The following is a 26,139-nucleotide window of genomic DNA, read 5'->3' on the forward strand; positions in this document are numbered from 1 at the left end:
GCTTTGAAACAACAACTGGGAACCTAAACCAGGCCGTCAACCGGCTGTTCCATCTTACTTTCTAACTTTAGCAAGTCACTTTGCCACTAATGTCACTAGGGCGTGCCACATTGAAAACTGCACCCTTCAAGGTCTATTCCAACCCCTCCTAAAAAACCTCCAGGCACACAGAACATACTTACCCTCCTAAGCCAACAGCAACATCACCCAGATGCTGGCTACAGGATCTACATGACCTGATTTATGTGGGGCATACCAGTAATCTAAGAAGGCTTCACCAGGAACCACCCATTTCCAGGCTGCCATCTTGTCCCACAGTTTGAAGCCCAACAGCTAGAGTCTAGAAGCCCATGCAAGACTTGCCCATACCCAGCCGGCTTGCTTGCTAAAATGCACGTGCATGCTTTTCCATGGTGTTAACACACCGCACGCTTAACCACGAAGCCCTCACAGTGTCATCACTTGTATTTAATTGATCGTACGTACCCCCATCCTCACTTTCTTTCTTTGGTTGTTAACTGCATGTTCATTGTAATTACTTGCCCCAGGGCCAGGAGATTTCAGAAATATTCGACTATTTATTATCCTTTGACAGTTACTAATTAAAATAATTTCCTTCAGTGAAAAGAGTTGCTCTTTTCCCGAATTCCCTTCCACACTGCTCACCCCTGAGGAGAACTCGAGGAATGCCTTGCTAAGCTACCCTGTAATTCACTGCCTCCATTGTTAACATATGCGTGGACTTCAAAAACATTAAACGACTTACACAAATGAAAACAAAATGGCCTTTGAGTTCTATTGATAACTTAACCTTTAGCGTTTTTGGATGAAATCCCAATTCTCGGGAAGCGGGAGGAGCCGCTGAATGGGATCATTATGTAAAACATTGTGTGGGAATGATTTTGTGTGAAAATATATACAGTATATCATTTAAGATGACTTTGAAGGTGGGGATCACAATTCATAATTCAAATACACATATCATTTATGGCTTCTCTGCTTTGTGCTTCCTCTTGGTGAGTAACAAAAACTTTTTCAACAGGCAATGGAACCCCCGGCACTGGGCACCTTGGGGACTCTGAGAGAGGGCAAGAGGGGTGTTCCTTAGAGCTGGGAAAGCTCTGTTTCCTGTTCTGAGAGCCAAGCAATATAGTACTTATTTGTATAGTTTTCTATAAAAATTCTATTCCCTTTTTAAAAGTAATTAAGAGACAACACTTTCAGGGTTTTTTTTTTTTTGGCCGGGGCTGGGTTTGAACCCGCCACCTCAGGCATATGGGACCAGCACCCTATCCCTTGAGCCACAGGCGCCACCCAAGAGACAACACTTTCATTTCTTTTTCTAGTAATTCATATGAAAGACAAAGAGATATAGTTTCCACCTAGCCTAAGCCTATGAATTAAGCTCAGATATTTAAAGGACTGGCAATTAAGATTGCAGCTGCTTTTTCTACTTTTGCTTGCTTGTTTTCTAATTATTTGTTTTTGAAACACTGCCCAGCTTAGAGTGCAGAGGCATCATCACAGCTTACTGCAACCTTAAATTCCTGGGCTCAAGCAATCCTCCTGCTTCAGCCTCCCGAATGGCTCAGACTACAGGTGCGTGCCACCATGCTCAGCTAATACTTCCTTTTTAATGCTATACAATATTTGGTTTGAGTAAATCAATGTAAAAAAACACACACACACTTGAGACAGTTAGGAATATTTGAATATGTACTGGGTATTAGATACTATTAAGAAATTATCCTTCCTACCTTAACGTGATGCAATAAGAAATTCACAAAATCATTTATTTTTTAACCTAATTTAATCATAAGGAACCCAAGTGAGAAATGATCTACTTACTCTAAAGTCTTTTAACAAATGTTAATGTGAAAAACAAACAAATGATAAGGGGGAAAGGGACGCTGTTTTTGAATCAGGAGATACATAATTATATAATGTGCATCCTGATTGGATCCTACAAAAGACGTTTTAGGAACAACTGAGAGAATCTGAAAAACATCTTTAGGTTATATTACTCCACTACAGTTAATTTTCTTGGCTGAATAATAGTACTTGTTATCGTGCAAAAGAATGCCCTTGTTCGTTGGAGATGCATTCAAAAGTATTTAGCCTGTAACTTGCTTTCAAATGGTTTAGTATTACACTCAGAGAGAAATATGGCAAAATGTTAACAATTGATGAATGCAACTTTTCGGTTATGAAAATGTTCAAAATAAAAAAATAAAAAATGGGGCGGCGCCTGTGGCTCAAAGGGGTAGGACACCGGCCCCATATGCCGGAGGTGGTGGGTTCAAACCCAGCCCCGGCCAAAAACTACAATAAATAAATAAATAAATAAAATAAAAATAAAAAATGTTGATTTTGTTAGGTATGAAAATGCTAACTTTGTTATATAGGAAACATAGGAAAATGTCCTTTTTTTGAAGAGATAACTATTTAAGTATTTAAGGGTAAAATATCATACCTATTATTCCCTTGAGAATATTTCCATTCAAAATATATGAAACAGGCTGGGCATGGTTACTCACGCCTATAATCCTAGCCCTCTGGGAGGCCAAGGCAGATGAATTGCCTGAGCTGAGCGAAACATTGTCTGTACTAAAAATAGAAAAACTATACAGGCATTGTGGCAGGCACCTGTAGTCCCAGCTACTCTGGAGGCTGAGGCAGGAAGATTGCTTGAACCCAGGAGTTTGAGGCTGCTGGGAGCTAGGACACCACAGCATTCTACCCAGGGCACAGAGTGAGACTCAAAAATAATAATAATAATAAATTTTAAATAAATAAATAAACATAAAAATATAAGAAATAAATATGGCAAATATTAATAATTCTTAAATCTAGGCAAGGGGCATATGGGCCCATACCATTATATTATACTATGACATAAAATGTCAAAAATAACAAATTTTGTGATTTTTTTTCCTCTGTGTAACAATAAAATCCTTCCCACATCTTCATGGTCTCAAGTTTTCAAGATAATTTTAGTAGAATTCTTCCCCAATTAGTATTCATGCCATGGTTCAAAGCTCTCCAAAATTGGTAGCTCCTGGGGAGACACCATTAGCTCAGGAGGCCCAAAATTCTTATTCTTTATAAATAAAATCAAATGGCACACTTCCTTCTATCCTCCAGTTATCACAATAATTAGAGGAAGGGGTGATAAGTGTCCTAAGAGAAGTACCAAAGTGTGTCCTAAAACTGAAAGTTGTTGAGATGTTTTCCAAAGATAAGCCATCATATTCCTTCCCTGCTCTCTCTACCACGAATAACACAAAAGCCTTCAGGAATTCATTTTTTACTAAATTAGCCATGGCGCTTCTAACACCCTTGCTGAGCACAAGCAAGACTCGGCACCAGTTTTCCCAGAGAAAGCCAGCTGGAATCTGCCACCAGGTCAGTGCGCTGATTAACTTTGGAAAGGCAGGCTCACTTCTCTGTGACTCTCTGACCTCAGAACAATTGTAGATTTAAGTACAGCCCCCAGGCAGGGGTTTCCCATGGTGATCTGCCTTTAATATGCATTTTCTTGGCTGTTAGGACAACTGGGGGCAAAAAGCACTCAGAGCAGTACCTAACGCCCTGTTCTCAGACTTTAAAGTGTACTGCATCATGGGCCACATGGTGTGGGCGGTAGGGAATCTTGTTTGAAGGACAGCTCTGCCACTTACTAGTTATATGACCTTGAACAAGATACTTAGCCTTTCTTTATTTCTCAGTTTCTTTACTGTCAAATGAAGATATTGGATAGCTGTTAAGAGCTCTGGAGCTAGACTCTGTTCTAGTCCCAGTCATATTTATAAGTTACATAAACTTGGCTAAATTACTTAATCTCTTAGTACCCTAGTTTCCCACCAATACCTAGGACATACCAAGACCTTAAAACAAAGGCTGGCAGATAGGATAGAAAGCCATCAATAAACATGATCTACCATCATTATTAGGACAAATGTACGTAACTCATGAACACACCCAGAAATTTCAGGTACTAGAGCATGCAAAGTCTTAGCATAGTGCTTAGAACACTTAATTGTTTAATAAGTATTAGCTATTATTATTGGGCTTCATAACTCAGGTAGACACAGTGCCAATATCAGTACTTTACTGACAAGAAAACTATGGATCAAAAAAACTTGAAGGCTTCCCCTCCCTGACATGCTGATAATGGCTCTTCTACCCCGTGATGCTTCCTAAAATTCTCCATGCCTCCAGGATCCATTATGAAGAAGAAACTACTCTAATAGCATTTGAAGACGTACTCATGAACATCTGCATAAGCATTCTGAAGCTAAGTTTGAAATACAGCCAGGTGCTATGGCACATGCCTGTGGTCCCAGCTACTCAGGAGGCTAAGGAAGGCGGCTCCCTGGAGTCCAGGAGTTCCGGTCTGTACTGTGCTATGCCAGGTGTCCTTAAGTTTGTTATCAACATGGTGACCTCCCAGGAACAGGGGACCACTAGGTTGCCTACGGAGGGTTGAACCTGCCCATGCTGGAAACAGAGCAGGTTACAATTTCCATGCTGATCAGTAGTGGAGACATATCTGTGAATAGCCACTGCACTCCCATCTGGGCAACACAGCAAGATGTGGGTCTTTAAAAAAAGAAAAAAACAGAGAAGAAGAAAAGTGAAATGTAAACTAGTAAATGAGAAGAACAACTACAGACTGTCCTGGAGAAAATGCCTGGAAGGGCTCGGTGCCTGTAGCTCAAGTAGCTAAGGCGCCAGCCACATACACCAGAACTGGTGGGCTCGAATCCAGCCCAGGCCTGCCAAACATCAATGACAACTACAACCAAAAAATAGCCTAGCGTTGTGGGAGGCGCCTGTAGTCCCAGCTACTTGGGAGGCTGAGGCAAGAAAATCACTGAAGCCCAGGAGTTGGAGGTTGCTGTGAGCTGTGATACCACAGCACTCTACCCAGGGTGACAGCTTGAGGAAGAGAGGAGAGGAGAGGAGAGAAGAGGAGGGGAGGGGAGGGGAGGAGAGGGGAGAAGAGGAAGAAATCCACCTCAAGCCACTGAAAGTGTAGACTGAAATTTGTTTTAACCACATTTTAAATGTACAGAAAGTTCCTTTTGTGCATAGTTCTGCACAAAAGGAAAATAATTCTGTTGTAAACCTTTCTGAAAAGTGAACAATTATATTCTCTAAATAAATACGTTCCTCCTCTTTATAAATGTGATTGTAGATACGGGTTTTCCTGTAAATGTTTAACTCAAAACAAGCAGCACCCTACATTCAGATACAGGCCTAGCCTTGGATGCGTGCTGTTGGTCTAACTCTAGATAACAGTGATGGTTCCTGCTCATGTGGCAAAACCTAACATAGGAGCTGCTATTTAACCTGCAAGGGACCAGAAAGGCCATAAAGGTAAACTCTCAGACACTTCACAGTCTCTCAGCAACGTGCCAAAACTCAGGGCAAATATCAAAGCAGAATGTTGAAAGTCAAGACTACAAATGAGAAGGTGCAATTGCTCACACCTATAATCCTTGAACTTTGGGAGGCTGAGGAGCCTGAGCAAAAATGAAACCCCATTTCTACTAAAAGTAGAAAAAAAATTAGCCAGGTGAGGCTGCGCCTGTGGCTCAGTGAGTAGGGCACTGGCCCCATATATACTGGAGGTGGCAGGTTCAAACCCAGCCCGGCCAAAAACTGCAAAAAATAAAAAAAAATAGCAGGGTGTTGTGGTGGGCACACACAGCTACTTGGGAGGCAGGGGCAAGAAGATCTACTTAAACGCAGGAGTTTGAGGTTGCTATGAGCTAGGCTGATGCCACAGTACTCTAGCCTGGGTGACAGAGTGAGACTCTGTCTCCAAAAAAAAAAAAAAAAGAAAAAAGAAAGAAAAGAAAATACAACTGAGAGAAGACCTTCTTGAAGGGACAGTATTAGTACTGTCTCCCACCCAGCTAGTTGCCTATGGAATCTCAAGTATTTTACTTATATTATTATCTTGTTTAATACTCACAATAATCCTGCAAAGAAAAATTAATTATCCCCATTTTATGAAGAAGAAAACTGAGACTCAAAAGTTTAAAAGACTTGCCTAAAGCTCCACAGCTCATAAATGGAGGAGTAGGAATTTGGACACCGGTCTGCCTGACACCAAAGCCAAGCACTCTTGAAATTTTCTTTAATCTTCTTTTTTAGCATCCCATGGAAGAAAAAAGATGATACTCAGATTCTTTAAAAGTCTGAATTTAAAATGAAAGGAAAACAAATTATTTTAAAGAATTAAGCCCAGTCAAGCCCAAGAATTCCTCCTCAGGCTCTATGCAGAATAAGATGTCACTTTCTAAATACCCACAGGCTGCTGGGTCCGCGACCCCTGTGCTCTGCTGACTGTGTGTGCCTCCTGCGTGGTGTGCAGCTGACGCAGCCACAAGAGTTACCCTGGGCCCTAGCCTCCCACCGGGTGACCGGGGCCAGCTCACTACCTGGAGATTTTTAGCATTACTGGCTCTAATCACAGCTGGGGAAGTGGACAGAGAGAGAAAGGAGGGACACTCCCCTCTCACTGAAAGAATTTGATTCAAAAATGCTAAGCTACAAGGGAAGAAAGGCAGCCTGACAGCCATTGAAGCTTCTGAAACTGGACTTCATATTAAGAAAAGTAACACCACTTTAAAATATTGCCTTTGGACTAGAGATCCGAATTTCTCAAACCCACATTCATAAAAATGTATGTTTTCAATATTTTTATTCTAGTTTACCTCCCAATTGTCAAACTTTCTTTCCAGACCTCTTCAAGAAGATAAAATTTAACCAAAAGGGGAAAGCTACTAGGATTAGAATCACCCAGGGATTTTTTTTTTTTTTAAGCAAAATAAATAATAGGTGGTATTTTTAATCACCACCCACAGTTTCAAGTATTCATTGGGGGCTGAAAGACTGAGATGTCACTTCGGCCTACCTTTTCCCTATACTTTTATACATACAAGAAGTTTGCTTACTTGTTTAGATTTTTTTTAAGTAAACAAAAATGAATAAAATGTTGATAATTTTTTTGACATTTTAGTAACATGTACAGATATCAAATTTTGATATGAGTTTTTTTATTTAACTTTTGAGCCTTTGACAGAACTCATTTAAACAGACTTTTCTGAGGACTAACAGTTTACTTCCAAATGCAGACCACAATATTATCATTTTCCAAAGAGAGTCATGTAAAGACACTGAAAATATATACCAGCTGGGGCGGCGCCTGTGGCTCAAAGGAGTAGGGCGCTGGCCCCATATACCAGAGGTGGTGGGTTCAAATCCAGCCCCGGCCAAAAAAAAAAAAAAAAGAAAAGAAAATATAGACCAGCTTGCTCATTCTCAATAAATTTTGTGTAACTGAATACCATGCTGATCATTAAAATATTAGGATTCTTTTATGCTCACCCAGAATCCATCCTACCCTGTTTGCCCGAAAATAAGACGGTGTCTTATTTTAAAGTGTGCTCCCTGGTGTGTGTCACACTTTATGGAGGCAAGACATGATTGCAAGAGGGACTTTACCTAACAATTGCAATCAGTGTAACCTGGCTTATTGTACCCTCAATGAATCCCCAACAATAAAAAAATAAATAAATAAGTAAAGTGTGCTCCCAAAGATGTGCTAGGTCTTATTTTCAGGGGACGTCTTATCTCTCCTGAAAGTAGGTCTTATTTTCAGAGGATGTCTTATTTTCGGGGAAACAGGGTAGATACCACTGACAGTGGTCTGGTTGTTTTTAGCAGTAACATAACTCTCACAGTATAGTATCTATTACCTTATAAGTACTTCTTTCAAAGAGAACTCCTGTGTTCTGTATTTCTCCAGCTGCTGTGTTACATTTACAGATACCTTCCCAGCTGGCTCACCCACTTGTGAACAGTATCCACAGTAAGTATGTAACATTCATCACTCATCAGAAGGGCTGTGCTTCTTTGGAAAAGCAGTTATCAAACATATTGTTTTTAAATCAAAGCACCTTTTTCGTTTTTTTTTTTTTTTTTTTCTTTTGGCCGGGGCTGGGTTTGAACCCGCCACCTCCGACATATGGGACCGGCGCCCTACTCCTTGAGCCACAGGTGCCGCCCTCAAAGCACCTTTTTCAAATCAAAGCCCCTTTTTCAAGCCGGGCTCAGTGGCTGAGGCGAGAGGATTAATTGAGCTCAAGAATTTGAGGTTGCTAGGAGCCATGACACCATAGCACTCTACCGAAGGCGACAAAGTGAGATTCTGCCTCAAACAAACAAAAAAAAGACACCTATTCTACCACTTGCATTATGATCACACCAGGCGACAAAAGTACATGCATTCCATGCACATCTAGGATGTTAAGAAATGGAAAAAAACCATCTAATCTAACTTCCTTCCTTTTTTTTTTTTTAATAGAGTCACCCTGGGTAGAGTGCCGTGACGTCACAGCTCACAGCAACCTCCAGCTCTTGGGCTTAGGCAATTCTCTTGCCTCAGTCTCCTGAGTAGCTGGGACCACAGGTGCCCGCCACAACACCCGGCTATTTTTTTGTTGTCATTGTTGTTGCTGCAGTTTGGCTGGGGCCGGGTTTGAACCCATCACCCTTGGTATATGGGGCCGGCGCCCTACTTACTGAGCCACAGGCGCTGCCCACTAACTTCCTTCTTAATGTGCCTTTTGCTTTACTGCATCACATTCCTAACCAACAAGAAGCATTTGAATCGCATCATTTCACAGACCAGAACTACCCACCTTCCACCCCCCAAAAAAGAGAGAGAGGGAGAGAGAGACTGTGACTAGTTATGAGCATCATTTTTTCTGGGTGCCAGCCTGGTGGGCCTCCCCAGTCTTCCATGACTAGAGGGCTTGTTCCCCCTTTTTTGGCCTGGCATCGCCCACAGTGGGCGAGTGGCCGAGCTGAGTCCACCAGCTGGGTGCCTCGGTGGTGGTGTTGAGGTTGCACAGGAGATAATCTGAAGGCCTTCAACACAAGGCACAGAAAGCACAATCACCTCTCTCAGCCCTCACTCTGCTTCAGCAGTTTTCTCATTATATTATCATCTGTCTAAATAAAACCTCAGAGTCCCTCAACCTGAGAAAAGTTTGAGATCTTTATGCCAAGCAACTACCGTATTATGAGGATTCCTTCTGGTGAGCAATGCTAATAACCCTACTTGGGAGGGAAAACAGCACGTGTGGTCACTCTATGTGGGAGTGTGAATACACCTGCACTGCATTTTGAAGCGAGGGACAAGGAACTCTCTGTACTTTACTATTTAAACAATAAAAGATCGAGTATTTTTTTTGGAAGATTTGCTATATTTCCTCCCAATACTCTTACTATGTCTGTTTTTATTTTGGGGAGGGGGGTGAAAGTGTCTCAAGCTGTCGCCTTGGGTAGAGTGCCATGCTGTCATGATAGCTCACAACAACCTCCAACTCTTGGGTTCAAGCAATCCTCTTGCCTCCGTTTTCCTATTTTTAGAAGAGATGGGGTCTCACTCCAACTCAGGTTGGTCTTGAACTCCTGAGCTCAAGTGATCCATCTGCCTGAGCCTCCCAGAGTGCTAGGATTATAGGCGTGAACCCCTGCACCTGGCTTATGTCTCTTTTCTAATGCATGTTTTTCCATGCATTAGAAATTAGGCTGTGCTCACGCTGGGTAAAATATTGCATTCCACTTTTTTGCATTTAACATCGTAACAACAGTCCCATGCTATGGGACTCTTCTTGAATCTCTTTTTGAACAACATACTTTACTTAATCAATTCTTGACTGTTAGATATTTAGATTTTTTCTATTTTCATTACAAATAATACTTCAATGAACATCCTTGAGCATAAGCTTTTCTCAATGTTTTGGGTTATTTCTTTAGACTAAAATCCCAGAATCAGCACTACTGGGTGTGAAAGAGCATGAACATTTTATCTTTTGCTTATTTTTTACAATGAAAAAAATTATAGCCTGATCACTGAGAATATGTCATTAATATATGGATTTTTTTTTTTGAAATATCTTTTTTATTTTTTTTTTTTTGTGGTTTTTGGCCGGGGCTGGGTTTGATCCTGCCACCTCCGGCATATGGGACTGGCGCCCTACTCCTTGAGCCACAGGCGCCACCCAATATATGGATTTTTTAATTATTACTTGTGTGTAAGAACAGTTTTAACGATGCTTGCACTCTTCAATTGGTTGTTTAAATTTTTTTTTTTTTGTAGAGACAGAGTCTCACTGTACCGCCCTTGGTAGAGTGCCGTGGCGTCACACGGCTCACAGCAACCTCTAACTCTTGGGCTTACGCGATTCTCTTGCCTCAGCCTCCCGAGTGCTGGGATCACAGGCACCCGCCACAACACCCGGCTATTTTTTTGTTGCAGTCTGGCCGGGGCTGGGTTTGAACCCACCACCCTTGGCATATGGAGCCAGCGCCCTACTCACTGAGCCACAGGCGCCTCCCAATTGGCTGTTAAATTTTAATCATGCTCCACTGATGTTCTATCCTGCTGTGTTTATAGCACGTCAGTCTACAAGGTAAAGATTCCAAACTGGCAATGACCAAGGTCTACCACAGGAGTCCCACTCAGAAATTAGCAGCACTCTGCACAGCACTGGCTGACAAATTAATAGCTGGATCCTGGAAGGAAGATTTGATTCTTCACAGTTAAGAGGCTGGAGAAACAATGGGTCCAATTAGCAAATGGATTATTCTTGGACCTTTTTGCCAGTCTCAGAAGGATAAGTTTATTGGTTCCCATGGCAAAAACACAGAACAAATAACCAGGTTAATCGCTGAAGTTCAAAAAGTTGGCCGGTAATTGTTGTCAAGGGCTCTGTGTCCAGGAAATCCCGCTAGACAGGCACTGTTTGCCAATGGCTGGGAAATAGGATCTGCTGCCATCAAAAACAGATGAAAAGCAGGATTTGGTTAAAAGAGTGAGTCTTTGCCCAAGCGAAACCTTTCCAAAATAAAGAAACAGTGTACACTGGCTGCCATGTGACCTCGGCTGAAAAGAGGGGACAGTCCCTCACTGATGTTCATTATAACCAATCTCCAGCTATTTAAGTGGTGTTGAGTGGAAATAAAACTTAAGAGAAGAACCTGCCAACTCTGACAGTGTGACAGTATCCCTAACTAAAATACTCAAGATTATCATTAAATTCTTTTTAAACTTAAAAGCAAAATACACTAAGGTAATATAGAATCTAGTGTGAAGAAAAACTACCATAATATGAGGGAGGATTCATTCAGGTATTTGTGCAAAAACACCAAAATTCCAAAAATTACAGAGTACCTTTAAATAGCAACAAGGTATACAGTCAGCCTTCTCCATCCACTGATTTGACAACGGGATTCAACCAAATGTACATCAAAAATATTCAACATAAATGAACAAATAAATGATAATAATACAATGATAAAAAGATACAAATCTTTAAAAGACAGTATTCCAACTATTTACATACCATTTACCTTATATTAGGTATTACAGGTAATCCAGGGATGATTCACAGGACCATGTGTGTAGGTTATATGCAAATATTGCATGATTTTACATAAATGCCTTGAATTTTGGTATTTTTAGGGGTCCTGGAACCAATTCTTTCCAAATATTAAGTGAAAATGGTGTGTCATACAGTGTGATAAAATAGGGTGAGGTTTTATCAATGATAATCTCTTCAAAAAGTAATGTCATGGGTGGTGCCTGTGGCTCAGTGAGTAAGGCGCCGGTCCCATATGCCGGAGGTGGCGGGTTCAAACCCAGCCCCGGCCAAAAACCACAAAAAAAAAAAAGTAATGTCATTATTAAGAATTGATAGTTGAAACTCTATGACTCTACCATACCACAGTCTTCAATGGAAATATAAGGGAGTTAACATATAATATGTAAGATGCCTAGTACATAGTAAGCACTATGAATTATCAGCTAAGCTAATAAAGTCACAGGACCCAAAGGGAAAAAAGGAGCCTGCCAACCTCCTCACCAAACACAAGCACGCCTTCCCCATCCCTCCAGGAAGCTCCAGCTGGGGTCCCAGTCCTTTGTCCTTGGTGTTCACTCCACTCACCTGAACCGGCCCAGCAAAACACACCCTATACTGAGCACTGCCCACTTAAAATTCTTATTATCGACTGCTTGACTGATAAAACATGACAAAGATGATGCTGTGCCTGAGGCCTGAGTCTTCAGAAACTCACAGCTTCTCCTTTCTGTCTCTCAGAATGCTCATTCTTGGAACCCGGCCACCACGCTCAGGAAGCTCAGGCCATCCATGGAGGAATCCACATGGAAAAAAACGGATGCCCAGCCGACAACCAGCCCCGGCTTGTGGGCCACATGAGAACCCCCTTGAAAATGAGCTCCCAGCTGCCAGTTGGGGGACAGGCAGACACTCCCCCTGACACTATGAGGAACACAGACAAACTGTCCCTCCCAAGCTCTGATTAAATTGCAGATACACAAGCAAAATAAATGACTATTTTAACTTAATCAGATTATCTTAGTAAAAGATATGCCCAGGTTCTAATTAGTCAACATTTCTAAACTCGAAAAGATACAAATTTTAAGAAGTGGGTACATATTTCAAAAGAAGTAACCCCCAAATGACTGGAAGGACCATTTTTCCTTTTCTTAAAAATGCAAGGCCATTTGCCATTTCCTTTCATCCCACCTGTGCTGGGAATTTTTGCAAAGCTAACAAACACCTAATTTTCTCTAGTTAACAACCAGACTGATACCCAAAACTAATACATCCCTGAATTCTTCATCCTAGAATATCCTTGTAAACAAAGCTGCACTGATCTAGAATATATATATGTGTGTGTGTATATATTGTATTTATTTATTTATTTTTTTAAAGAGACAGAGTCTCACTTTATCGCTCTGGGTAGAGTGTCATGGCGTCACAGCTCTCAGCAATCTCCAATTCCTGGGCTGTGGCGATTCTCTTGCCTCAGCCTCCCGAGTAGCTGGGACCACAGACGCCTGGCTATTTTTTGTTGCAGTTTAGCCGGGGCCAGGTTTGAACCCACCACCCTCGGTATATGGTACCAGCGCCCTACCTACTGAGCCACAGGAGCCGCCCAATATATATATTTTTGAGACAGAGTCTCACTCTGTCATCCTGGGTAGAGTGCCGTGGTGTCATAGCTTAGCAACCTCAAACTCTTGGGATCAAGCGATGCTCTTGCCTCGGCCTCCTGAGTAGCTGGGACTATAGGCACCCGCTACAACGCCTGGCTAGTTTTTCTATTTTTACTAGAGACAGGGTCTCTCTCACTCTTGCTCAGGCTGGTCTGAAACTCCTGAGCTCAAGCAGTCCACCCCCCCTCGACCTCCCAGAGAGCTAGGATTATAAGCATGAGCCACCACTCCCGGCCCCTAGTGTACGTGTGTGTGTATATATATATATATATATATATATATATATATATATATATATATATATATATTATTTAGATCTTTAAAAATAAGAGCCTGGTCCTTGTGTACCTGTTAAGGACCTCTGGTCTACTTGAGAAAGGCACATGTTTACAGCACTCAGCCAACAATCCTGAAGGCTTTATGGCAAATACGCAGCCATGTAATCATAGGGTATAGAGTGGCTGCCTCAAAACAGAAGGAATTAGATGTGAGATGGGGTGTACTGTACTTGAAGTTACATTTAGCCGCAGAGATTTATACTGGTGGTTGGTGAAAGTCTTATTCCTATCTGATTTTAAACTCCTTTGAGCCTAGACCACATCTAATCTTCACATTTACCATCAACAACCACATACCAGGCCCAACTAAAAAAAACCACCAATCTGCATTTCCAGACACTTGAATAAGCTGGGGGCAGGGGGAGGAGGAAACAAAGTTTTCCCATAGGAGAACAACTTATTTGTAGGGCAAAGAGGGAATGTGAGGAAAATGAAAGGCAAACCTCAGTTAGAATTTTTCATCTACAGACTCCCGGGGTAAGAGGATCTTTTAAGGTCTTTTATATTTTTGAATGAGCATTCCCAAGTATTCTTGCTACCAACTACTTTGGAGTGAGCTAAGGATCCAGATTAAAGAATAAGGGAAACTATATGAACGAAGGCGACCCACGATGAGAAGGTATTTCACTCTGGGCCCTGAGCAATCCTAAAATCCCAGTAGTCACAGGGTCCTAAATGCTTGGGGACATTCCAACTCACTCTCACAACTGGAAATATGGATAACACCAGATCTCAACAGAAACTTAAAACTCCAGCACTCAATCATTACAATGACACAATGTCTACATGATCACTAACCTCCTCAAATAGCTGATATTTTATCATTGTTTACATGACCAGGCTGATGCTCCAAAAATGTGTAAGAAAAGTGTAATTTTAAATCCCCCCCCCCCCAAAAAAATAGGTCTTTTTCTACTCCAGGCTTCAATGATAGAAATCTGTTTTCGAACTTTGAAAAAAATACTTTAGGCAAGAATTTTTTAAATCCGAAGAAGAAGAGGTAATAATCAGGCCTCATTTTGGGGAATCAGGGTCACCAGTCTCCTACCACCCAAGGCTTACAAGTGGCTCCCTCACTACCACTCTCCAGATTCCCACCAAGTCCTCAAGAAACGATTTACTAAGTTCAATCAAGTAACCAGATTCTATGAAATAATAAAAGGAAAGTGCAGTTCATGACTGAAATCAAGCGGGGCGGATACATAAAGGGTCTTTTGTTAATAACTATACAAGGGAATGCAAATGAAGACAGACCTCACAAGGAATTTTGACATCTTAATGAAGATTTATGAAGAATTCGGGACATATGAACTTCAAATACAAGGGGAAGTAAGTCATCACATAAAAACATTGCTTTATGATTTCTTCAGCTTAAAAACAATTCCAAAGACAGTTCCTTCACAATAACGCTAATAATTTAATTGTGAAGATTTCTTTTTCCTCCTGCACTGTACTCTATCTAATTACATCCCCTATCCCCCACTGCATTTCTTTCTTTGGTTAACTCTGAACTGGTACAGCTCACTGGCATGCCCTAAAGCTGTGAACTGCCCCACTGATGAAATCATGAGAGTGATTAAATTTCTCTATTCCACACAGAAAGTTTTGTGTTACACAGTTTTCTTTGTTCATGTCCTTAGTAATGCAGAAAATCAACTGACATTTTCTCCTAATAATGATTGGATTATGAGATAATGTCAAAGAAAAAAAGTGCTGTCACGGTAAAATGCTTTACTGGTGCTATGTAAATGTCATACAAAAAACAGCATGTGGAGCTGTAGAGATCCCAGTGGAACATATTTGCCACAGCTGAGGTCAGTGATGGTATTTTACCACAGTCGTGGATTTTATGTTGCAAAATGTATGGATGATCAGAAAGACTGAGTTCATGAAATACATATTTAAAGGACAGAAATGTTTTAAACTTTATAAACAGTACATGCAAAATATTCCCACATTTCATAATGTGCAAAGCATTTTTGCTTTGGAGGTCTCCCAGCATTTATTTTGTGTTCTAATCTTAAGTATCACTATGTCCACTTTATAAGTGAAGAAACTAAAGATTAGAGGTTAAATACTTGTCCTGAAATCATACTGCTGGGCAAAGGCTGAGGCCTAACTCCCCACAAGAGGTCCCTCAGCACAGCTCATGCGTGCAAACCCCACCATAGGTCAAGAAGGGGTTGGCACAGGCCTTAACGGGCATCCGAGTTGGCTTCCAATCTCTACTCACCACCCTGAGGAGCTCCCTAGCTTAATAAAAGAAAAGCTAATCTCAGGAAATTACTGCTGCCAGAGCTAGCCTGACTCTTAAGGTCTATCTCAAGTTTTAGCTGTAATTCAGAAAACGCAGGAAGTGAAGGAAGGAGGTCAAAGAAAGAGCCCTGGGACTTCCAGGAGGGCCAGGTGCTCCCTGTGCCACAGTTGCTGCTACAAGGGCTGCCTTAATCCCCCGTCCCCTGGCCCAGCCCCATTCCTGCCAGCCCACATGCTGAGCAGCTGCTCAGCGTTTCCGTGCAGGGCGTGTGGGGGGCAGATGTCAGGCAAGCCCAAGGCTCCTCACCCTCTGCAGGCCGCCCTGTCCTCAGACCAGACACTGCCAAGCCAGAGGGGGCAGCGCCAGGACAGGTGCCAGAACCAGGAGAAAGGCCCACATAGAGACAGAAGTTCTGCATTCTCACCCGCGGAGCAAAGGGGACATGGCAATGAAAGGCTTGAGTTGCTGAGGTTCACAGTCACCTTATCCCCTGCATTTCAGGGGACTGAGGTTCATGGACAGGTTTTCAAGCCTGTGTGCTGGAGGAGGGAAGGGTCACTCACTGAGAAAATGAGAGAGAGGGAACTGTACTGTAAAGATCCAAAGCCTGGAGACCAGTATGATACTCACTGGTCACACACTGCTACAGTCTGATTGTCCGTATCCCCCCAAAGTTCATGTTCAAATATATATCCTCAAGGAGGGGTGGCCTTTGGGGGTGATTAGATTATGAGGATAGAGCCCTCATGCATGGGATTAATATCCTTATAAAAGAAGCCACGGGGGCTTGTTTGAACCTTCTACCATGTAACAACTCAGGTAGAGGCACCACCAAGGAGAAAGTTGCCCCCCCACCAAACACCAAATCTCCCAGTGCCCGGATCTTGGACTTCTCAGCTGCCAGACAGGAAAAAATGAGTATTTATCGTTCACCAGCCACTTGGTTGATAGCATTTTCACTGCAGCAGCCCAAACAAACTAAGAAACATACTGTTTCCTGCTATGTATTTTCCTCATCCAACTTCAAGCTGTTTAAGGACAAAAATGTGTCTGGTATATGTTCTGGTTTTTCCAAAGCAGTGTTGTTTCCAAGCATTCTGGCCTCAGGCATTCTTGCACCATTGAAATTTCTAAGAAATTCCAAAATTTCTCAAATAGTAACTGAATAAATCTAGTGGGTAAACCTTATAATAAAATGTACAGGTCATGAAAGATTGAGGCCCAGCAAAGACACACAGAACTGCAAAGTGAGGAAACATCAATATTTGCCACTAAATCACATGAATTGTAGCTTATACTGATCATTCTGCAGCTAATGTGCCCAGGTGAGAGGCAAATTCTGAGGTCACACAAACTTGAGCTAACATCTCGGCTCCACCTTGTATAGCTTCTTGGGCAAGTGACAACTTCTCTGTGCCTCAAAAGCTTCCTTTGTGAGGAGGAAGAGAGGAGAAGGCAAAATTATACATCCTAATTGGTTCATGTATACCGAGTGCTGAGTATGGAGTGGCAGGCAATACAGACTCCACTTTCATCCAGTGTATTATCAGACAATGACATAAATAATTAATTACCGTGGCTCTGAAGAAGTACAGGATGCTAACAGAGGAAGCTCCAATCCCCAGAAAGGTCAAGGAAAGCTTCCATGAAGAGGAGACTTACCAGGAATTAACCAGATGATACGATTGAGAGGTATGGTGGATCCCAAACAATAGCAAATGCATATGTGAAAGATCTGAAGCCAGATTTAATTTTATTTTATTAAAATAAAACTGAGAGGTTGGCTCGGTGCCCATAGCACAGTGGTTACAGTGACAGCCACATGCCCTGAGGATGGTGGGTTCAAGCCCAGCCCAGGCCAACTAAACAAAAATGACAACTGCAACAAGAAAAAATAGCCGGATGTTGTGGCAGGCGCCTGTAGTCCCAGCTACTTGGGAGGCTGAGACAAGAGAATCGCTTAAGCCCAAGCATTTGAGGTTGCTGTGAGCTGTGATGCCACAGCACTCTACTGAGGACAACATAATGAGAGACTCTTGTCTCAAAAAAAAGAACTGAGAGGCAACCACTCTGACTAGAGGTGGAGCTAAGTAGGGAGTTGTCTAGAGGGGCTGATAGAGAGTAAAAGCTTTTTTTTTTTTTTTTGAAATAAATACAATGTGATTTATTTATAAAGAACAAAGTGACAATGAACAGTATTTCAGAAATTGAAAAAGGTGACACTACAGTATTGACTGCACACCTTTTTATTTCTTCAGATTCAGAGTTTGTGATTCAAATATATAAAGATGAAGAATCACTTTTGCAACCTAAAAATATTTACTTATTAAAACTATTAATATTTTAGTAAACTATACAAAAAAGATGAGACAAAAGGTGCATTTATAGAACTGCATGTCAGTCAGGCCAGTTCCCTGCAGAAAGAATTCCCAGCCTGACCTCATTCATCTGTGAAGACACAGAGCAATCCCTGTTTAGACGCACACATTCATCTTCTTGTCCACTGTGGTCAGCCCTTCATTTCTTGATGGTTTCCTTCTGCTATGAATGTGCTTGTCCATTTGTCTGCTTCTTAGAGCAGACATTTACCTTCCTCATCCACCAGCCATAGGAGGAGGACTGGGGCCTTGCAGATGATTGATTCGACCCATTCTTCGGGGAGGATATCCTGGTGGCCCTCTTCCATCATCATATCTGGAATCAGATGAGTTTCCATAGCCTCTTCTTTTCTTCACATCTTGCTGAAGCAGAGTTTTGAAAAACAAAACCACAAACTCAGCTATTCCCCAGAAGCAATCTGTTATCAAAGATAATCTCCATGGAGACTGACTCCGGCTGTCCAATACTTGTCCATTCGAGATGTAAACCATCTTGCCCGGTTTCCCTGCTTCTGAGTGACTCGAGTAAAAGCTTTTGCCACTGCTGGGTTATTGATTGTTTTTCTAATATCATTTTTATAATGGTACTTTCTCCTATTTGTAAAGCTCAACAAGGCCAACTTCTTAAAATAATAAACAAAATTTGTGTGATCAAGGCAAAGCCATGAGACAGTTTGTACAGGTAGCATTTTCAGTTGCTTTTATCTTGTCCATTTTTTCCCTCGTATTCACTGAGTAAATGCATGTGAAACCTTTTTACTGTGAGCAGAAACACATGACACAAACACACAGCCACTGATACTGCTTAGAAGGCTGACAGCATGGTTTAACCCTAAGGGTCAAGACCTAAGGGTCTTCTGAGAACTCGACATAATCATTTTCTAAACAACTTATCTGACTGACCCTCCCTAAGTTTTGATTGAGATGTTTTCCAAATTAGCTAAATATAATTAAAACAAGTAAATTCATTCTCTGTGGTGAGGAGTCAGAGTTACCGTCAATGCTTAACAATTTTAGAAGACTGGGAAAGTCAACTAAGACCCGTATGACTCTAAAATTTCCTCTGATAATTCAAAAACATTAGTCAGAGATTTGCCAAGAGATAACTGCAACAAAAGAAAGAAAAAGAAATAGTGAGTAACAGGCCTAACCCAAAAAACACATATAAAACCACCTACCTATCGTGTTCCACAGGAGATTCCCATCAGAATCTAAGCTTCATGGGGGGGGGGGGGGGCAGTCACAGTGTGCTGGCACACCTCTAGGGGGTGGGACACAATTATAAGAGGGGCTTTATCTAACAAATGCAATCAGTGCAACCTAATTCTTTGTACCCTCAATGAATCCCAAACAGTAAAAATAATTTTTTTTTAAAAAGGGGAAAAAAAAAAAAAAATCTAAGCTTCATGAGGACAAATAAGTAGTTTAGTCCTCAAGGCCTAAACTAGTGCCTGGCATTCAGCAGGTGTTCAAGAAATATTTGTCACAAGAACAAATAAATCAATGAAAAATTACGGTAACTACAAAAATAAATACTGGATATTTTTGTTAAATTCCCAGTTATTTATGTAATTTTATTATTTTAAATGCCCTTTATGGCGTGGCACCTGTAGCTCAGCAGCTAGGGCGCCAGCAATATACACCAGAGCTTGCAGGTCGGAATCCAGCCTGAGCCTGCCGAACCACAATGACAACTACAACCAAAAAATAAAAATAGCCAGGCGCTATGGCAGGCATCTGTAGTCCATGCTACTTGAGAGGCTGAGGCAAGAGAACCACTTAAGCCCAAGAGTTGCAGGTTGCTGTGAGCTGTGATGACACATCGCTCTACAGAGGGTGACACGGTGAGACTCTGCCTCATAAAAACAAACAAACAAAAAAAACACTAGATTCTCAAGACTCATCAATATTCCACCATGGATATTCTTCACAAGTTTGTGTTAAGTGATCATAATCAGATTACCTGCAAAAAGATACTAAATGTGCAATGTTTTTACCACTGTACCTTCCCCACTCCCACACCCCAAAAACTATTAGGCTAATTTACTAGCACAGGGTCAGCAAATTATGGCCTGCAGCCAAATCCCATCCACCACCTGTTTTTGCTACAACAAGCAAGCTAAGAACTGTTTACATTTTATATTTACAATCTAAACTTTCTATTTTTAAATAATTGAAACAGGGTGGCACCTGTGGCTCAGTGGGTAGAGCGCCGGTTGCATATGCTGAAGGTGGCTGGTTTCAACCCAGCCCCGGCCAAACTGCAACAAAAAAATAGCCAGGCATTGTGGCAGGCGCCTGTAGTCCAGCTGCTCGGGAGGCTGAGGCAAGAGAATCGCGTAAGCCCAAGAGTTAGAGGTTGCTGTGAGCTGTGATGCCATAGCACTCTACCAAGGGCAATAAAGTGAGACTCTGTCTCTAAAAAAATAAATAAATAAATAATAAACAAACAGTTGAAACAAATGGAAAAAATGGTTAATATTTTATAAAAATTCGAAATTTTATGTTCATATATAAAGTTGTATGGGAACACAACTACGTTTTATATATTGTCTGTGGTTGCTTTCATGTTATGATAGCAGAGCTGAAAAGTTCGCAGCCCCTTAAGATTCTGAAAACTGTTCAAAAAGGAAAAGAAAATAGAAAAGTTCCAACAGGGACTGAATGTAGTCTCTAAAATATTGACAGAAAATGTTTGCCGACTCTTGCACTAGGAGGTAGTTAATGTGACTGTTAAATTTTACCTTCGGAAGAGCCAGCCTTGTCTTGCCAACCAGCTGCAGTCACTTGCACGCTATTTCCTCTTCTTTGATTACTGAAACACCACAGCAAACTATTGTTTTTACCAGTCACCCAGAAAACAAAGATAAACGTTTCCACAGAGGAAATAATAACCTTCCTTTTCCAAGGTCCTCATCTGCCTTGCTTCCAGTGAAATTAAAAGCAATTCCTCATTCACAGGGATTTTCTGTGTCATTTTCCCCAAAGGAATTCAGAGGACTTCCATAGTTCACTTTTATAAGCAAGGGCTTAGGAAAAAAAGTAAAGTAGCTAGGTAATGAGTTTACCTTACAGAAAAAAGAAATGGTAACATTATCTGAATTGAAAGCATTTTCCTCTTCAAGATACTGTTCTTTCTGAAACCAAAATATGCAAACTTCCCTTTTACATGTGTATTTCTTCTAGAAAAATTGAAAATCATAACATCCATACTTAAATTTTCAACTTTCTGGGTTTTCCAATTGAAAACAAAGTACCAAATTCATACCTGCTCAGTGCTGCAAACTGATTTTAAATGCAATGAAGTTTTGATTTTGTTTCATATTATTTTCTCCTACCAGTGTACAAAACACTGCCTTGTAACACATAAACTAGGAAAATCCCACTCCTGCAGATTTTGGAAACAACTTCAAGGGCGTCTATGTTCACTTACATCCTGAACCCAGCTGTTCTGCTTCTACAGTTACATATGGCCACTCTTCGTTTTAATAGCAGATTTTAAAAAACCCAATGTTAGTTCAACATGGGTAAACAATCTCCAACACAATATAAATAAAGAATTCTTTGAGTTGTAAATAGTAGTTGCTCAAAGTAGTGGAAGGGTGGCCGAGGAAGACAGAGACAAGAAAGCTTCTCCCTCTCTAGCAGGGCAGGGCAGGGCCAGGAGGCGAGAGGAGTTCAGTCCTGTGGAAGGACACTAGCATTGCCAGCTCCTGAAAGCAGCCAGCGTTCATTCACTATTCATTCATCTGTCAAACATCAATTGAACACTCTCCCTATTCATGCAACATCCAGGGGATTCCAAAGAGGAAAAAGTCCTGGGCTCTGTCCTTAAGCAGCCTACTCATGCACAGGTTAAGGTAAAATGTGCCACAGAACAAATAAAGCTACATAGCAGACAATGACATATACCAGGGTGAGCTAGCTGCAGCCTGCAGGCCAAGGCCAAGTGGGAGCTTGTTTCTATCTATAAAGTTTTATTCGCACACAGCCACACCCACTCATCTCTGTATTGTTTGCGGATACTTTCACACTGCAGTGGTAGAGCATCCACCAAAGCCAAAAATAGCTACTATCTGGCCTTTCCCAGAAAGACTGCCAACCCCTGACATAGGCCAGAGAGAGATCCATCCAACTGGAGCATTCTGAGAAGACTGCATGGAAGAGCAGACATTTGGTCTGAGTCTTGAATACTCAAGAGTTTGAAAAGGTAGAAATGGGAGAATATGGCAAGGAGCTGACTGGCCAAGATAAGACAGGATGGAATCTGAATGAGGTACAGGACTCGAGAAGGATAGAGTGTTTGCTAACTGACTGGCAGCCTCATTGCCCTTTCCTCTAGCTTCCTTGACATTTATGCAAACTCCATTAGAACTTAGCAAAAGCCAAGATATACTCCAGAAGCTCAAAAAAAAATGTTTGTTCACTGAGGGATTTCTATGAGCAAGCATAAATTTGAATGTTACTTCAATTTCAAAAGCACTTTTATTTACATTATTGCCTAGACTTGCGTTTAATCCTCGATCATTTCCATATGGCAAATGAGGAAAACTGGGTGACTCACCTCATGTCCCACGTAGAGTCAGGGGCCAGAACTGGCTAAGAACCCTGATTTACCACACCATGGGGGGTTCGCCACATAGACTGCAATCTAGACCAGAAATTCTGATAATCAAATACCAAACCATCAAACATACTTTTTCTGGCCACATCTTTGTCAAATCTGAACTATGGCTTGATGGTTGTATTAGCGTAAGGTACTCAAAGTCCAGAACAAAGTCTAAGAGTTTGAGGTAAATTCATTCCATACTTCAGTAAGAGCTAGCCAATTCACACCACTTAGTAACAATGGACTTTGGGGAAATGCTCACATGAAATTTATTTAAATCCATTACAGAAAGAAAGAAAAAGAAATTCCACCTACTATGTATATACCCTTCCAGCTAGATTATCTTCATTTTGCACTGGAAACTGAAGATACTTAAGAAAATAGCATCAAGGGGGGCGCCTGTGGCTCAGTGAGTAGAGTGCCGGCCCCATATACCGTGGGTGGCAGGTTCAAACCCAGCCCCGGCCAAACTGCAACCAAAAAATAGCCGGGCCTTGTGGCAGGCGCCTGTAGTCCCAGCTACTCGGGAGGCTGAGGCAGGAGAATCGCTTAAGCCCAGGAGTTGGAGGTTGCTGTGAGGTGTGTGACACCACGGCACTCTACCGAGGGCAATAAAGTGAGACTCTGCCTCTAACCAAACAAAAAAAAAAAAAAAAAGAAAAAGAAAAAAAGCATCATTTGTAATTAATTTCCCTGCCTCTATTACTGACGAGTACAAAATAAACAGTGTTTGGATGAGTCCTTCCAAAGCCTGATTTACCTGCCAACTAGTATCTTTTTTTCAGGGAAGTGTCATAAAAGAGATTCTAAAACCTTGGATCACTGAGTATTTCCTATGCAAGAGGATGAGGCCATGACACTGATTTTCTCCAGCAGGAAGGATATTCATATGATGAATAAATGCGAGATTAGCACGGAAAACAGGAGTTACTCCCACCATTCATCATGCAGGCCAGAGTTTCCACACTCGCCGAGTCTCTACATACAGTTTCTACAACCACAGACACTACTATCTCATCTCGATCCCTTCCTCAAGTCTCTCCGCTCACACCCCGCCTTCACTGATCCCTCAAAACATCATTTCGTGCACAATTTTTAATATTTTGTTCATTTTCCTGCTTACTTCATGTCAGCCTGTCTAGAGTCCTCTACAACTAAATTAAGCTCATCATAGTTAACTTTAGAGCAAAACGTGATTCTAGCATCTTTTCTCCCAAACAGCTACCTGTCAAAGCCGTGTAGTGTCGAGGGCAGACCAGGAAATATAAAGGCACAGGACAGAATCAAGTGTGAAACCAACCATAGGCCAATCATCCTCTCACGTGGCCTGATGAGGTGCTGTCATGAAGACAAGTGTCGCTCCCCAGCATCAGTAATGAGGGAAAAGGGACCAGAGCCAGGGACCAAGTACAGGGTTGAAGATCAGCAGCAAGATGACAGGTAAAAGCCTGATAGCTAATTAAGAAAAAGCATGTTTCCTCCTGACATATTCATTTCAATATAGCCTATCTCTACTCCGTATTTCTTTTACTTCAGAAACTTACGTTCTTTTATTACTTTTTTAACAATCTAATATTCCAGGCCCATGATGGAAAAAAACTAAAATACAGATAAACAAAAATGAAAGAGAAAAATAGATGAATAAAGTCAATAAAGTGAAATTCATTACAATGCAGCTGAAAAACTACAGCCTCGTGATATCACAGCCATCTCATTACCTTTTTCTATGATTAAATATGTTTTAGTGCATAGTCTGCAAACACTTACTGTTGTGTTACAATTGCCAACAGCATCAGTACAGTACCAGGCTGTCCAGGTTTGTAGTCTAGGAGCAAAAGGCTCTACCATATAGCCTAGGTGTCAGAGCCTGCGCCATCTAGGTCTGTGCACATACACTCCACGAGGTTCACGTAACAACAAAAATGCCTACTGACACCTTTCACAGAACACATAATATTTCTGTTGTTAACAGCATTGATAATTGCCAATCTCTTGCCAGGCTCAGTAGCTCATGCCTATTAACCGGGAGGCCGAGGTGGTGGACTGCCTGAGCTCAGGAGTTCGAGACAGTTTGAGACCGTCCCTAAAAAATAGCCAGGCGTTGTGATGGGCACCTGTAGTCCCAGCTATTTGGGAAGCTGAGGCAAGAAGATCACTTGAGCCCAAGAATTGGAGGTTGCTGTGAACTACAAGTCCACAGCACTCTACCAAGAGTGACATAGTGAGACTATATCTCAAAAAAAAAAAAAGAAATAAAAGAATCTCTTTCCATCTAATGTAATATGAAAGCCTGAACCTTATCTTTTTTCAAAATTAATAAGGCATTTGACCCAAGATGTCTTTTACAAGCACAAGAACTGCTTTCAAAAGGAGACATCCCAGTGACAACACAGGTGAGTGATGGGTCAGGGTAGTTACACTGCACTACTCTCCTGGTATTCCCCTATGTTTGAAATCTTCCACTATAAAACAATACTTCCCCTAACTGGAGCCCCCAGTTAGGGGCTCCACTTTATAGTGGAGCCTTTTATAGCCTTTTATAGGCTCCACTATAAAACAGCCCCTAACTGCTGTTTTATGTGCAAACCAATATGTGAAGTACTTTCTAAATGATATGAACAATATTTTGTACTTTCAAAGTGCTATTCTGATTAATGCGGAAATATCTAAAACACCTTTGAAAACTGAGTCCTAAGCATTGGTTTCCACCATTTCTTGACCTACTGACTTATCAGATTCTTAAAAACATCTCTTAATGAGGGAGAGGAAACAATGAACCAGAATACTGACAACTACTTAAGTGGGATGACAGTGGGTACACAGATTTATTATATTGTCTTCTCTCCCTTCAAGTCTATTTGAACATTTCCACACTAAGAAGTTTTTGTTAAAAAGAAAAACAAAAACCAGTGTGAATATTTGCTTCAATTATGACTAAATCTTTCATAACCAGTATAAATGAAGACAATTAAGCTTTGTTAGAGGGCTACTTACTATGTGCCCTGCACTGTTCCTAGCATTTCATGCTGGTTGAGTCCTCGGGACACACCTGCTCATGGTGCTATTGGTTCTGATCTGACATCTGAAGAAAACACTGGGATTCAAAGAAACAAGCAACTTGGCCAAGGCCTCAAAGCAAGCAAGGTGGAGGACGGGCCTGGCCACATCTGGGGGTGTCTGCGACACATTGTTGGTTGGTCCCTTTATAAATATTATGGTACGTGAGCCTGTCTGTTTCATTGTCACTCACAGTATTTTAGTGCATCCTGTTTTTCTAGAAAAATGAATCAGACTCTCGCTGTTTATCTAAGATAACAAAACAAAAAAAAAAGGCCTGAGAACAATATTGGTGTGATGGAGGGCATCCTGACTGTAAGAGGAAACGTCCCTGAGTCAATATCCTCAGTGAGAGACATCCCTTCATAAAACAAACCAGGAATATTCCAGCA

General features: G+C 41.4%; 1 protein-coding gene and 1 pseudogene across 2 annotated transcripts in view; both read right to left on the bottom strand.

The window, feature by feature from the left end:
- WWTR1 (WW domain containing transcription regulator 1) overlaps positions 1-26,139 on the bottom strand; it is a 151,411-nt gene that overhangs the window by 72,346 nt on the left and 52,926 nt on the right. The window lies entirely within an intron of this gene.
- On the bottom strand, positions 17,862-18,755 carry LOC128591896 (selenoprotein K-like; annotated as a pseudogene).

This window comes from Nycticebus coucang, chromosome 8, assembly GCF_027406575.1.
Source record: "Nycticebus coucang isolate mNycCou1 chromosome 8, mNycCou1.pri, whole genome shotgun sequence".
NCBI lineage: Eukaryota > Metazoa > Chordata > Mammalia > Primates > Lorisidae > Nycticebus > Nycticebus coucang.